The sequence below is a fragment of the Peromyscus eremicus genome, chromosome 16_21 (genome assembly GCF_949786415.1).
Source record: "Peromyscus eremicus chromosome 16_21, PerEre_H2_v1, whole genome shotgun sequence".
NCBI classification, from domain to species: Eukaryota; Metazoa; Chordata; class Mammalia; order Rodentia; family Cricetidae; genus Peromyscus; species Peromyscus eremicus.
Window position 1 is genome coordinate 65,797,341 of NC_081432.1, and position 14,127 is coordinate 65,811,467.

Below are 14,127 nucleotides of genomic sequence, written 5' to 3' on the forward strand. Positions count from 1 at the left end.
AGTGCAGTGGCAGGGGAAAACCTTAGATTTGAGAGTGGTGGTGATGTGTTTTCAGCCTGTTTATTTATTTATTTACCTGTAAGATAAAGACAATCATACCTAAGCTGTAGCATTGTGATAACAATATCTTGGATGTGAATTAATTAGTTTTGTGGCTGTGTACTCCTTGGCATCCTATAATTGTAACCAATGAATAGCTACATTGTTAAAGCCATAGTCATTCAAGTGTGCTTTTTACTTATTTCTTGTATTTAGATCTTAAACATATTGGGGATTTATTCCTGAAATACAGATTTTAAAAGATTTGGTACTGGAATTGAAATCCCTGGGCATTCTAGCAAAGGGACCAGAGAGCCAGAGAGCCATCTTAATTTTTCAAGACGAAAGGCACCACGTTCTCCTTGGAAGTTCCTGCAGCATCGTGGTTTCTGCTGTCACCTAATCTAAACAGCATCTTTAGATACTGTAAACACTGGTAAACACATCTTCTGGGTATCAGTTTTAAACCGGAGTCTAGAGAGTGCTGACTGCACCAAATAGTGCTGAAACAGACGGAATCGGCGTCCTATTTTTGTGTTCCACGCCACCAGGAACACCTTCCTTACAAACCATTCTTCTGAGGTGCTAATTCATTAAATGAACAGCACACGTCCCCCCCAGGGCACCGCAGCCTTCAAGATGCTCCCGTGTTGCCTGTATCGTTCATACTCCTCGGGATGGTTTGGGGGCCACAGAAAGGCCGACAACTGTTTCAGAGCTTGCCGCCTGGAGTGTCAAAGAATTATGCACAAATAAAAGCCTGAGAGGAATGTGTAAGATGCTAAAGTAAGCATCTTAAAGAATGGATAGGAAGAAGCTTTAAAGCACCCAGAAAAATCTGAATTAGAAATGGATAGTTAGAAAGTGGGTCTGAGCAGAGGTGTAAAACAAAACACAGCAGCAGGCTGCAGGCTCGCAGCCTGGTGGGCCAGGGCTCTCCACAGCTTTGAAATGGAACAGTCTTTGGTGGGCTGTGATTTGGACATGTCCAAATGTAAGAAGGAGAACACAGGTGTGTATAAACCGAAGGAGTATTTTTTAAATAATAGCTTGCCTTCCTTCCTTCCTTCCTTCCTTCCTTCCTTCCTTCCTTCCTTCCTCCCTCCCTCCCTTCCTTCCTTCCTTCCTTCCTTCATTTTCACCCCCTTTTATTCTTTTTTTCTTTCTCTAGGGTCTCACTACACAGGCCAGGTTGGCTTTGAACTCATAGATCCACTTGCTTCTGTCTCCCAAGTGCTGTGATTAAAGGCATATGCCATTATGACTCGGTGTACTTTGCTATTTCTATTTTGGTGTGTATATGAATTACACCTATTTATAAGCTAACTGGCTTCACCCCTTTACAAAGAAGCTGCACAGTAACAAATCAGACTTGAAGGCTTCCCTGGCACTGTAGCTGTTACCTCTGGTTGTCTTTCTCTGACCTGTAGCCATTTATAGCCCCATGAACACACACACACACACACACAAACACACACACACACACACACACACACATTTTATCTGTGAGTGTAGCATAGTCTCTATAATGCCATTATATTTTTCCATATTTAATGATCTATATATCTGTGTACATCCCAGAGTGCATGCACACTTGTGGAAGTCAGAGGACAGTGGGAACAGTTTCACTTCTTCCACTATATAGATTTCCTGCATGAAACTTTCATTTTTAAGGACCTTCTAAGTCCTTTATCTCTTCCTTCTGTTTTCTAACTTGCCTTTATGCTTCTGCTCTCCAAATCTGCAGGAATCCAAGCTGGAATGGGTCCACCATCACTTCTGTTTACCTCCTTGGTCCCCACATGTGATGTATTTGGAAAGATTGTGTTCTTTCCTCCTGAGGATCCCAGAAAGACACAATCAGGAAAATTGCTTCTATTGGTCAACATTTCCATGGTTCAAAGCCATGATTTCTCTGTCTTTATCAAGAAAGAAGACCCAACTGTAGATGGCTAACACAGAATGAACTCAATGGTATTTTTCTAGATTTTTTTTGTATCATTTTGCTTTGCTTGGACATTTTTTGTCTCATCAGTCTTGGTTTATTTTAACTTCTATTAATGTGGGGTTTTTTTTTGTATGTATGTGTTTTTTGTATGTATGTGTTTTTTGTATGTATGTGTTTCTTTTGTTTTTGTCTGTTTTAAAGAGAGAGAAAGAGAAAGAATGCAAAGTTGGGTTGGATGGGGAGGATCTGGAAATAATTGAGGGAGGGGGAAACACCATTAAAATATAACATATGAAAAATTTTTAATTAAAAAGTTTCTACTGTGGTGGTGCAGGGTGGTAGGGTTTGCGGAAGGGCAGAAGCAGGAGGATCAGGCATTCAAGGCCAGCCTGGAACACCTGTTTTTAGCCAGGTTTGATTGTGCATACCATTAATCCCAGCACTTGGGAGGCAGAGGCAGGTGGATCTCTGTGAGTTCAAGGCCAGCTTGATCTACAGATTGAGTTCCAGGATAGTCAGGGCTGTGTAGAAAGACCCTGTCTCAATGTCCCCACCCCTTAAAAGAAGTTTAAAAAAGAAAAAGAAAACCTTTTCAGGTTGAGGAGTAATAGAGGTGAGACGTGGCAGTGGCTAATTCCTGCGGTTTTTGGAGCCCCAAAGACTATGGAGTTTGCCGCAGAGAGGCTGCACAAAAACTTAGTTAGCAGCAGAGGGACTCTGGCTGCATGTAGCTCTGGCCTGAGCCACAGGCGAGCAGCTATTTCCTGAATTCGTGCCCCAAAAGTTGAACGCCAGATGTTGCTCTTAATCTATATGGTTTTATAACAAAAAACCCAGAGCCAGATATTGAGGTAAATGCTGAAAGATCAGAGAGACAAAGGAACAAGCTACTGCCACGTCTCACCTCGCCAACTCCACGAATCCTCTGACTGAATGTCTCTGAAGCTCTCCAGCAGAAAAACTTCTACTTCCTGTCTTCTCGCACCTTATATACCTTTCTCTGCCCAGCCATATTACTTTCTTCTTAGTGCTGGGATTAAAGGTGTTTGTGCTTCCCAACTACTGGGAAGAAAGGCATGAAGTCTCAAGTGCTGGGATTAAAGGTGTGTGCCACCACTGTCTGGCATCTATGTTTAATCTAGTGGCTTGTTCTGTTCTCTGATCTTCAGGCAAATTTTATTAGGTACACAATATATCATCACACTTTGATTTGACTCAAGAATCAAACAACTTCCACAAATTAGTTTTGTAGCTTGGGATAGAAACAAGATGCCTGGGACATGTTTGGGTCTTCCAGAGGGAGCAGAACTGCTTGAGCTCATCGTCTGGAAACAAAGTAGGCATAACTATTTTAAAGTAATTGTGAAGATGCTTGGAGTAAGCCTCTAGTTCTAGAAATTTCCTTATAGTTACCACAAATATAGCAGAACATCTTATGAACATGAGGGCGATGAAGTTTCACAGGAGCCTTTCAGAGTGATTTTCTTTTGGGGGTTACATGCCCTGTGAGAGCTCAAATCATTGTGTGCTGGGAATTCCAAGATGACATCATGGGAACTGAGACACGCGGCGAGGCAGTAATGATGCCATCTACACTTTCTGGGTGTCATTTCTGACAAGGAATCCGAGCTTCCTGGCAAGAAGGATGCACATCAGGGTGCACAGAGAAGCTCGCTGTGGTGACTTCCGCCCTGGAGCACACACACAGCTTCCTGTTTTGCTCTGGTAGCTTCCCCCTGGGCTTTCAGAGATGCAAAATTACCCACACAGAGACAGGTTGCCCATGAAAAGAGTGTATGTCTTATTTTTGGAAAGCTTTCTTTCACATTATGTCTGCCATTTTATTCTACAAACCCTGGTTCCTTTTGTATTTTATATCATATCTTGACAGTAATTTCACCCACCCTTGAGAACTTCTCTTCCCCCTTTTAAGGCTTATATTTCTTGTTATTTATTTTCCTCATCATCTGTAGGCACTGCTCTCATTACCTTTTAATTTGTTTATGATATTAATGGCCTTCTTAAGGTCTTATGATAGACATTTCTAACTCATTAGGTCAATCATTTGAAAATACTTGTGAATGTCTTAAGTTACCAAGTGGGATGTGCAAAGACACTTCCAACATTTGTTCTGCTTCCAAGTTGTGCACAGTTTGGATAGGGAACTGTGTTTGTACAAACAGCAACAAAAATAAAGATGATTGCTCCTCCAGAGGGGACCGAGCAAGGGCCACACACTTGCCATGTCTTGTGGCCACTGTAGGCATTGTGTCCATTTGTTTGTGAAGGGCCTGGTCAAGTCTTTTGTTCAGGCTTTCCCACTGAATTTTATTGTTGAATTCTAAGATTTTTTCATATAACCTGTATGCGTGTGTGTGTGTGTGTGTGTGTGTGTGTGTGTTTATTCATTGTTTCAAACTTTCATGTTCTATGGAATCTATTGTATCTTTTGCTATTTTTTCTTTAAAAAATGTAATCTTTGTGTGTGTGTGTGTGTGTGTGTGGTGTGTGTGTGGTGTGTATATGTGCATGTGTGTGTATGTGCATGTGTGTATGTGGTGTGTGTATGTGTGTGTGTGTGTGGTGTGTGTATGTGTGTGTGTGTGTGTGGTGTGTGTATGTGTGTGTGTGTGTGTGGTATATGTATGTGTGTGTGTGGTGTGTGTGGTGTGTGTATGTGTGTGTGTGTGGTGTGTGTGTGGTATATGTATGTGTGTGTGTGGTGTGTGTGGTGTGTGTATGTGTGGTGTGTGGTGTGTGTGTATGTGGTGTGTGTATGTGTGTGGTGTGTGTGGTGTGTATATGTGCATGTGTGTGTATGTGCGTGTGTGTGTGTGTGTGTGTGTGTGTGTGTGTGTGTGTGTGTGTGCGCGCGCGCGCTCGCGTGCGCGCACGCGCGCGGGGGCCAGAGGACAATCTCAGTGTTGGTTCTGCCCTCATCTTGCTGGAGGCAAGCTTGTTTTCTGATGCACACACTAGACTGGCCTGTGAGCTTCTCGAGTTCCTCCTGTCTCTGCTTCCTGTCTCCTGATTGGTGCACTAGGAATACAGCTGTGTCCTCCTTTTATGTGAGCTCTAGAGATCTGAACTCAGGTCCTCATACTTGTATGCCATGTGTCTTTACTCACTAAGGCGCCTCTGCAGACTCTGATTTTTCTTCCTCTTCTGTGTTGTCTGTTGAGACAGGACCTTACAATATAACACTTACTGGATAGGCCAGGCTGACCTCAGTCACAGAGCTCTACCTGCCTCTGGCTCCTGAGTGCTGGGATTAAAGGTGTGCATCACCATACCTGATTTCTGTTTGTCTGTTTGGTTGGTTGGTTTTTGTTTTTAAATAGCTAATTTTTTGAGTCTTGTCATAATCATAAATTGACTGAGGTACACTCCTGTGTTTTTTCCAATGTCTAGATTTACATATATCAAAAATACAAATTAAAACCAATGAGTTATTAGTATACACTTGCTAGAATGGTAGAATTATAACACACTATGAATGGGAAAATGAAATGACAAAGTCATGTTGGGATTGAATCTGGTAAGCATGTGCCTCACCCATATCTTTGCTACCGACACTTTTAGATCGTATTCAAAAGAAATGAGAACGTCTGTTAAGAACGCCACTTGTACATGTCAACAGCATCCTTGCCACAGCAGCTGACCATTGGGATGCCTGTCTATAGAAAGTGGACACACATTAGGTTACCTGTACAGTGGAATCTAACTCAGCATTGGAACTGTACACACCATGGTCACACACACATAACTGGACTATTCTCAAAGCACAGGGATAAAAAGACTTTCCACAAGGGAGTCTTCTATATGCTTTCTTTTATACCAACTTCTAGAGTTGACAGAAACTTATCAGGAATGAGGCAAGCCAGGTTTTGTGCAGTGGTATGCACGTTCAGCTGGTGTCCCTCACTAATACGCTGTCATCCAATCTCCCTGTGACAACATTAGATGGAGGCCAGCCTCTGGAGGATGACTACATCAAGAGGGCAAAGCTCTCCTCCTTGACATTAAAGCCCTTTATCCCAACTCTGAAGCTTCAGAAACTCATCTTGCTCCTCCCACTGTGAGGACAGGTGAGGAAGGTGAACATGTGGGTCAGGAAAGGAGCCCCACCCCCCACACTGTGTCTGCTGGCACCTGGATCATGGACTTCTCAGCCTCAAGAACTGTGAGGAGAGGGTGTCTTTGTCACACAAGTTGATGTTTTGTTCTAGTGGCACTGTCCTGACTGCAGTGAGGGAGCATTGACTGAACAAGGAGGGAACACTTGGAAGTGCTCTTTATCTTGACAGTTGTGGGAGTTACCCAGGGAGTCTGTTTGTCAACACTCAGTAAGGGTACATTTAAGATGTGTACACTTCATTACATATAAATAATCTCCATAGAAACCATGAAGACAGCCTTCAGGGGCAGGTTTTGGCAACTTATTGGATAGGAATATGTTACATTGTTTAAGTGTGGAGTTTGTATGAAGTGTCCCGGGTTCAAGTCATAGCTGGGAAATGTCTCAGCTGTGACAATTTGGTGACATACCCTCCGTGGATTCAAGGTTTCCCTGTAAAGAACTGAAACAATACTTTCTGTCAGTTGCTGTTTTACGAGTGTATGCATAAGGCTTGCCACAAGGCTGACACAGTGTGTTGAGAAATTAATGCCACTTGAACAATCTCTACCACCCTTTTCTACTTGTTTATTAGTGAGGAAAGTGTCAACTGTGGTTCTGAGCTTCGAATGCTTGTGTTTGCAAAACTGAGACGTTATGAACAAAAATACAGAACATAAGAATAAGATCACACCCAAGAGAGAACACGACGCACTCTCTTTTGAACCGGATGATTTAAAAAAAAAACAGATCACTGGCAACAATAGGTCAAGAATTGGGAGGGGAATGGGAGGCATTTGGGGGTTTGAGGTATGGTGAGCTGCTAAACCAGACCCCCCCCCCCCGGCGGGGGGGGGACGGGGGGGGGGGGAGAAAGGAGCCGTGAATGTATCAGCTGCAGAGTCCCTGCTGTCAGCACTCCTATCCAGGCTAATCTCAAGTGACCAAACCGGTTTGCAAAATTCCTCAATATTTACCCATCACCTCTTCCTGGCTGCTGTCTGCCATCCCAGAACACCACCTGACCAGTGCGTTGTTCACCGTTCACCAAGGCAGAGAATGAGAGAAACATATCTTTTTTTCACCTTGCAAGGTCCATTTGCCTCCCAGATACTTTGAGTTTAACTAAACTCTTTTACAATACATCTCCGCTTCCTAGCAGCTCTCCAAGCACGCACCTTTCTCTATAGTCGCACAGAAATACCTTATTTTCTCATGTCCACTGCTGTCCAAGAGGTCCGTCTTTCTGTCATGCAGAAGCTGCTCTTGGTGAAGGTACTCAGGGGCCAGCAGCATCTCTGAGGCGGCTTCCCTCACAGCCCCTCACCCAGTCAAGCCCCTCTCTCGCTTTCAGCTCCTCAGAGTTTTCAGGTTAGGCTCTTGCCTTACCTAAGATGGGATTTCATATCTGTTTTACTTCGGAAGAAAGGGACACTTTTTTCTTCTTTTTGGTTTTCAGGACAGAGTTTCTCTCTGTAGTCCTAGCTGCCCTGGAACTCACTCTATAGTCCAGGCTAGCCTTGAACTCACAGAGATTCACCTGCTTCTGCCTCCTGAGTGCTGGGATTAAAAGAGTGCACCACCACCGCCCCACTGAAAGGGACACTTTCAAAGCATGTGAACCATTTCTGACATCCCTGTCAGTGCACTAGACTGTCGATGTGAACTCAAGAGCAGCAGGGCTCTTGCTATGAACCTCCGGATGCTGACTAGTCAGCCTACCATTAACTGATATCATTGATTTATTGGTAGCAATAGGGACATTTGGTCATGACTCCACAGGAACTCTTATAATCCAGATGCCAACTAAGATAGTACATTAAATGTAAAGTTCCAGCGGGTTTTTTAAATTTATTTTTTAAGACAAGGCCTCACTATGTAGCTGTCCTCCATTGTATCTCCTTAAGTTAAACCAGATTGGCCTCAAACTCAGACATCAGCTTGCTTCTGCCTCTTCTGATGCCTGGGTTAAAGGCATGCGCTGTCATGCCCCACTCCTTACAGAACATCTTTGTTCTAAGTAATAGCACTATGAAATATTTGTCTAAAGATGTCACCCTTCAACATTATTTTTGATAGCAAATAAAACAAAACAATCTAGATGCCCACAATTTCACAGTAAATTTAACAAAATAACACAATGTCAACCTCAGAATTAATTTTCCTAAACTTGGATTTATGTGAACATGTTTATCCTGTACTGAAATATTGTATTTAGCATCCAGTGCTGAAGGAATGTGGAGAGAGAAGTGATTGGGATGCATTTCTCAAGTGGTCAGTGGTGTTTGCTGTTGGTGGTGGGATCACATGCTCACCTTTTCCTCTCTGTGCACTTAGGGAGCATTCTCAACTTTTCTACAAGGCAAGCTATAGATGTTTAAAAAATCCCCAGAGTCCAGGCTTCGAGATGGGCTCAGTGTGTGTTGCTCTTGCAGAACACTCAGTTCAGTTCTCAATAACCATCTTAGGTGGTTCCCAACTCCTAACTCTGGCCGCATATAGACAGACAGGCACATGGACACATACAGACACACGATCATATACTAAAAATATAATTAAAATATGTAGTTAAAAATAATAGAAGTATTTCTTTAAAACATTGCTAAGAATGGGCTCGTATTCAAGAGTTATAGGTTTATTCTTTGCAGTTTTTTTTGGTAAAATTAAAAACTCAGATGAATTTATTTTCTAGTTTTTGATAAGCTACAGATAAAGCACACTTAATGCTGTAGAGAGGACCCTCTTTGGCCATACTTCTCAATGTTGCTGATCCCCTGCTCATTTCTTCCCAGGTTTCAATAATGGAAGTGATTTCAAAAAGCAAAGCTTTTTGGATCACAAAGTATTTTTAAAATGTTTATTTATTTCTGTGCTGCTGGAGACTGAGCCTTATGTATGCTGGGCTCTCTACCACTGAAACTATCTCTAATTTACAAAGTACTTTTAACTTCTAGATAATTCAAATATTTAATTCCCCTTTACAATATGCCTTTTAATACATTCTTATGTTGTACTTTCCTAATATTTTATTGGGACAAATTTGTAATACATAGAACAATATAAACAGTAACACAGCAAATATTCACAGTTAGATTTATAGTTGGTATTTAAATATCCTTTCCTTATATATCAATTTATCTATCAGTCCATTTTGGTTTTTGACATATTTTATATAGGCAGCAGAGATCAGAGCATTATATATATACATGTGCCTGCACTAGAGCTCAGTGGTTGTTCAGATGTCTCCTGCCATCTTGGGGGAAAGTTTGTTTGTAGTGGAACATACACATCTCATTATCATAAAGCAGGTTTTGACAAATACGTATCTCTATGTTAGCTAAACTTCTGTCAAGATGTAGAACACTGCCAGCCCCAGGAAATGCCCTCATATTGCCTTGTGGTAAATCCTGTGCTGCTTGTCCCAGAGACAAAAGTATACTGCTTTGATTCCCCAAAGAGATCCTTTTGTCTAGAGCAGTGGTTCTCAACCTTCTGTATGCTGTGACACTTTAATACAATCCCTCATGTTGTGGTGACCCCCAACCACAAAATTATTTTCATTGCTACTTTTTTTTTTTTTTTTGCTACTGTTAAGAATTACAGTATAAATATTTGTGTTTTCCAATGGGCTTAGGGGTCGTGACCCACAGGTTGAGAACTGCTGCTCTGGAGCTTTGTATAATCGGAACCCTACACTGTACAGCCAGTTGCGTGTCTGCGTTCACCCAGCACAAGCATGGTGTTTGCTATCCTCTGCACTGGGGTTTCTTTTAAGGCGGTTTGTAACAGACTCTCCATCCATTGCCTGTTGATGATGCCCAATCATCCTACATTTTAATACCAGGGCCATTTTCTCAAAGTCTTTTTCTAGACATCTATTTTCACTGCTCTTAGGAACATATCTGAGAGTAGAACTGTTGGGTCAGAGGGCAGATAAGCATCTAGTTTTTAAAAGTGTCCTCAAGGTTTCTTCACAAACAATTGTAACCTCCCTGAGTCTATACTCCACTGTAGTCGGCAAAACCCTAGCATTATATAAGAATTCATTCTCACCCCATAGAGAACTACCTTTTCCAAGCTCTAAGTGGTAATTACTAAAGGCTCGGTCCTAATTATCCTCATTATGAGGGCTAAATTTTTCTCTGCTCCTGTTTCCCTGACTCCTAACCCTCTAGTCTACCTGTAGGGACTGGGAATTGCTTCATACCTTTCAGGAATGCTGATGGGTAGCTTGTCACACACTTTAGGCTGCAGGCCATGTCACCTTGTGGTCTGCAGACATTTTGAAGGAAGGAGATGTTTATCTGCCCAGATGTTTTCCTTGACCTTCTGTTCGGTAGGTGTTGGGGACAAACACCTGTGCAGTGAAAACTGAAGGCACTGTGGAACAGGCCACATGTCATCTCTGGGTAGTGACTTCTACCTAAAGTGAATGATGAAAAGGATAGCTATTTTACTGGGCCTGTGGGGACTAGTTAGTCAATTTTTAAGTGGTGGCTAGAAAAAACGCTCCACACACAGAAAATCAGCACACATGAAATGACCTTCTTTTCTCTAGGTCATAAATGTAACTTCATAAAACACACATGCTTCCTAAGTTAATGTCGGCCTTGCTACGGGAGAACTTCCATTAAAGCACCCCAGCCAAGGCAATATACAACAGAGGTAATTCAAGTAAAGCTGCTTCTCTCAGTCCTACAGCTTTGCCAGCCCAGAACTTGGCGAAAAGTCAATCTCCCAACACCTCCCCAATATCTAAAGACCAGCTCCTCCCTCCTGCTCTGCTGCCCCAAGCCCATCTCTGCCCTGATAAGAGCTGCACCACGAGAGACAGAAACTCTTCTCTCACTGCGGCTTTCTCTTTTAAATTAGAAGAGTACTTTAGTCCATGTGGCTCTACATATAATTCGACTGATCTTGTATTCAATTGTCTTATTCAAGAAAGGAACGCACTGCTATCGATACAGAAGGAAACCTTGACATTCCTCATAGTCAGTGCTTATGACATTGCCGAGAGCCACATATCCTGAAGCATCACACCCTACATCCTCTAGAGAGACTTCCAAGTTTTCTTCCCAAAAGGTTTGAAGAAGACAGGGGGTTCCCTGAGAGCTGCTTTCTATGGCGGAGAAGTTGAAATGGTGTCAGGAATCTTCAGTAGCAGTGAGCATGTGACTGCTTTCCTCCACTGGGTTGACTTCCATCACTCAGATTATTTTCTAGAAATAAAATAGGGTAAAATCTATTCCTCTCCTTACAACATGGAGAATGCATGCTTGTAAAATCAGAGGAGAGAATTGACCACTGTGACCTGCTTAACATGTTTACACGCTTCATTTCAGCTGAAGGATTTCAAATCACATCATTAATGTGCTGAGAATATTGAACTGGAAAACACTGGCATTGTTTTTCCTTTTGCATCGATTCTTCCTCTGCTTACAGCTTCAGAATGGGAAGGCATCAGTGGTCATCTTGGTCATTTCCTTGTGACCTCCAGCATGGCTTGCATTTTAAATTGAATTTGGTTTGGGGTATCTGGGAGTGGGGAGTGGAAATCCACAGGATGCAGAGGGAAGGCTAGATAAGTCCAGTTGGTATTCAAGAAATGCTTTTGTAAGCAGAAAAGATGATATTTGGTAAAAATGAGTGTTGTTTTCCCTGGCTTCGGCATCTGTTTGCACTCACAATGGCCGCTGTGTTTTTCTGTACCTGGTAGGTGGCCTCTCCATGTATCGACGAGGCACTGCGTGAAAATGTGCCTCCTTATGTCAGAGGGAAATTTGCTTTTCCGTCTTTGCCTTGCTCTCTCGTGCCTCCCTTTGTTCTAATCATACACGTGAGGAGAAAAGCCAGTGTTACCAGCAACGGCTGTCTTCTCCAGCCACTTCTCTGCAGTTAATAATTCAAACGGATCTTTTACAAACTCATTTTCTTCTTAGAAATGGCCTTCTTGCTAACAGGCTGCTCTCCAGTTGTGGTTTATCAAGCAGCAGATCCGCTGTAAAATGTGATGACTAGATTTCATGTGTTTTGCCACCCCCTAAGAATTCATTGCCCAAAGTGCTTCAACTGCTGTTCTAAGAGACGGTTTAATTTTTGTGGTACGTTGATTGATAACTGGGCTCCCTGGTAACATGGTCTTCCTTGAATAGGACTGCTGTTTTCTAGGTCTCAGATCCCCTGAAGATGCTCCATAACTCCCTGTATGAAGCAAATCTTCTACACCCTAATAGTAATATCCCCAATCCCAAAATGAGGAGCGCACACATACAAGCGCGTGTAGATATCTCCGTGCCTGTAGGTGATACGACCTGGGAAGGGAGTTTCCCTCTGGTCTTAGGTATGATGGAATCAGAGAGGCAGAAAAATGGTCCAGCAGCACGTAAACAAGCAAACAAACAAACCAACAAAAAGACGGAAGGTTTGCCGCAGTTCTGGAGTGGTGCAATTGGTCCCTGCTGAGTAATGAAGCTGTAGGCACTTCTTCACTCCTTGACTGGTTTTCTGTGGCTCTCAGGTGAGCTGTGTAGCTTTCCTGCTATGTACCTGCAAATTAAAAAATAATATTAACAACAATAATACAACAACAACAACAAAAAGAGGGCAGAAAATGAGACTTGGCAAAGAAGTGTAAAAATAAGGAAAACAAAGGATTGCAAAAACAGGTGAAAAGCTTTGAATCTCCAAACCATGGACCTACCAGGTCATCAAGTTTAAAACAAAACACATGATTTTCAAAGGCAGGAATATTCCTGCTCATACACTGCTGAACACAGGGACCTGGGACATAGGCCTTAACAAAGTGATCAACACCCAATAGGAAATTTATTAAGTGCCTTGATAAAGCCTCAGCAGGTATTTTTGTTCCAAATAAATTTACTGTCCAATATGTCTGATGATTTTGGCAAAGTCTTTTTCTTCCCAACCATGTGCATCCAATGACTGGTGCTTATTGTGGCAACATTAAGATTTGGAAGTTACAGTGGAACATCTCAGTGTGGCATTGCTGCATCACTCTTGTGTCTACTTTCATAGCTACTCTTACTCTGCAGACCTCCTTTGTTTGGGGTAAATGAGATGGTTGGATTACATCATCTCGATGTTCAATGAGCATTACCGATTCAACAAATATTTATTGAGTATGCTTCAGGCACTGGAAACCAGAGACTCAGTAACGGATGGAATAGAAAACAACTACACCATCTTTTATCTTCTGTCCTAGTAAGAGGTATGGACAGGAAATAGAACATACAATGAAAGGGAGTGAACTGGGCAGTGAGAAGGGAAAGAGGGAAGAAAGGAAGTTTTAGGCTTAGAGGAACCAAAGGAGGCTTCACTGAGAACGTGATTTTGATTAAAGGTCTGAAGAAAGTATAATTCTTTAGGCAAGACTCTGGTAGATCAGCAGTCATTGAAGAGGGAATAGCAAGTGCAAAGGCCAGAGTAGGATGTTCCTGGCATTTTTGTAGGGAGAAGCAGAAGGTAAAATTCTAGAGTAGAGTCCACAAAGGGAAGATTGATAGATAATGAAGATTAGATAGTGTAGGACCTTGGAAGTCATAGACTGCATGCTGATTTTGCTTTGAGTTCCTTGGAAAAATGTTGGAAGTTTTCATGCAGAAAACTGAAATGATCAGATTCATTATTTAATAGTATTATGCTAGATAATGTTTTCTGCAAATGGCTAAAAACAATGTTAGTGTTGATGGAGGAAGATTCACTAGAAAGCTACTTAAATTATCCACACAAGATTGAATCAAGGTGATGGTTGTCAGGTAATAAACAATGAAGTTCTGAATAGACCCCCTACCCCACCCAGGAAGAAACAACAGGACTTGATCAGAAAAGATCTGCAAGGTATGGCCACAGAAGAATAGAAATTGATGTTAGTGGTTAGGAGTACATGTATAGATTCCACAAAGGTATTGATTTGAATAATTCAGAAAATGGGAAGTTAATAGTAGATGAAAAACAACAACAACAACAACAACCCTCCCCTAAACCCTCCAGTAAGCATTTTACA

General features: G+C 42.1%; 1 long non-coding RNA gene across 1 annotated transcript; it reads right to left on the reverse strand.

The window, feature by feature from the left end:
- Window positions 1–1,679: 1,679 nt before the first annotated feature.
- On the reverse strand, window positions 1,680–12,198 carry LOC131926596 (uncharacterized). Its single transcript, XR_009383519.1, has 3 exons — window positions 11,814–12,198; window positions 10,312–10,527; window positions 1,680–1,876 (listed from the first exon to the last, which is right to left on the reverse strand). It is a non-coding gene; the product is annotated as an uncharacterized LOC131926596 (long non-coding RNA).
- Window positions 12,199–14,127: the final 1,929 nt, after the last annotated feature.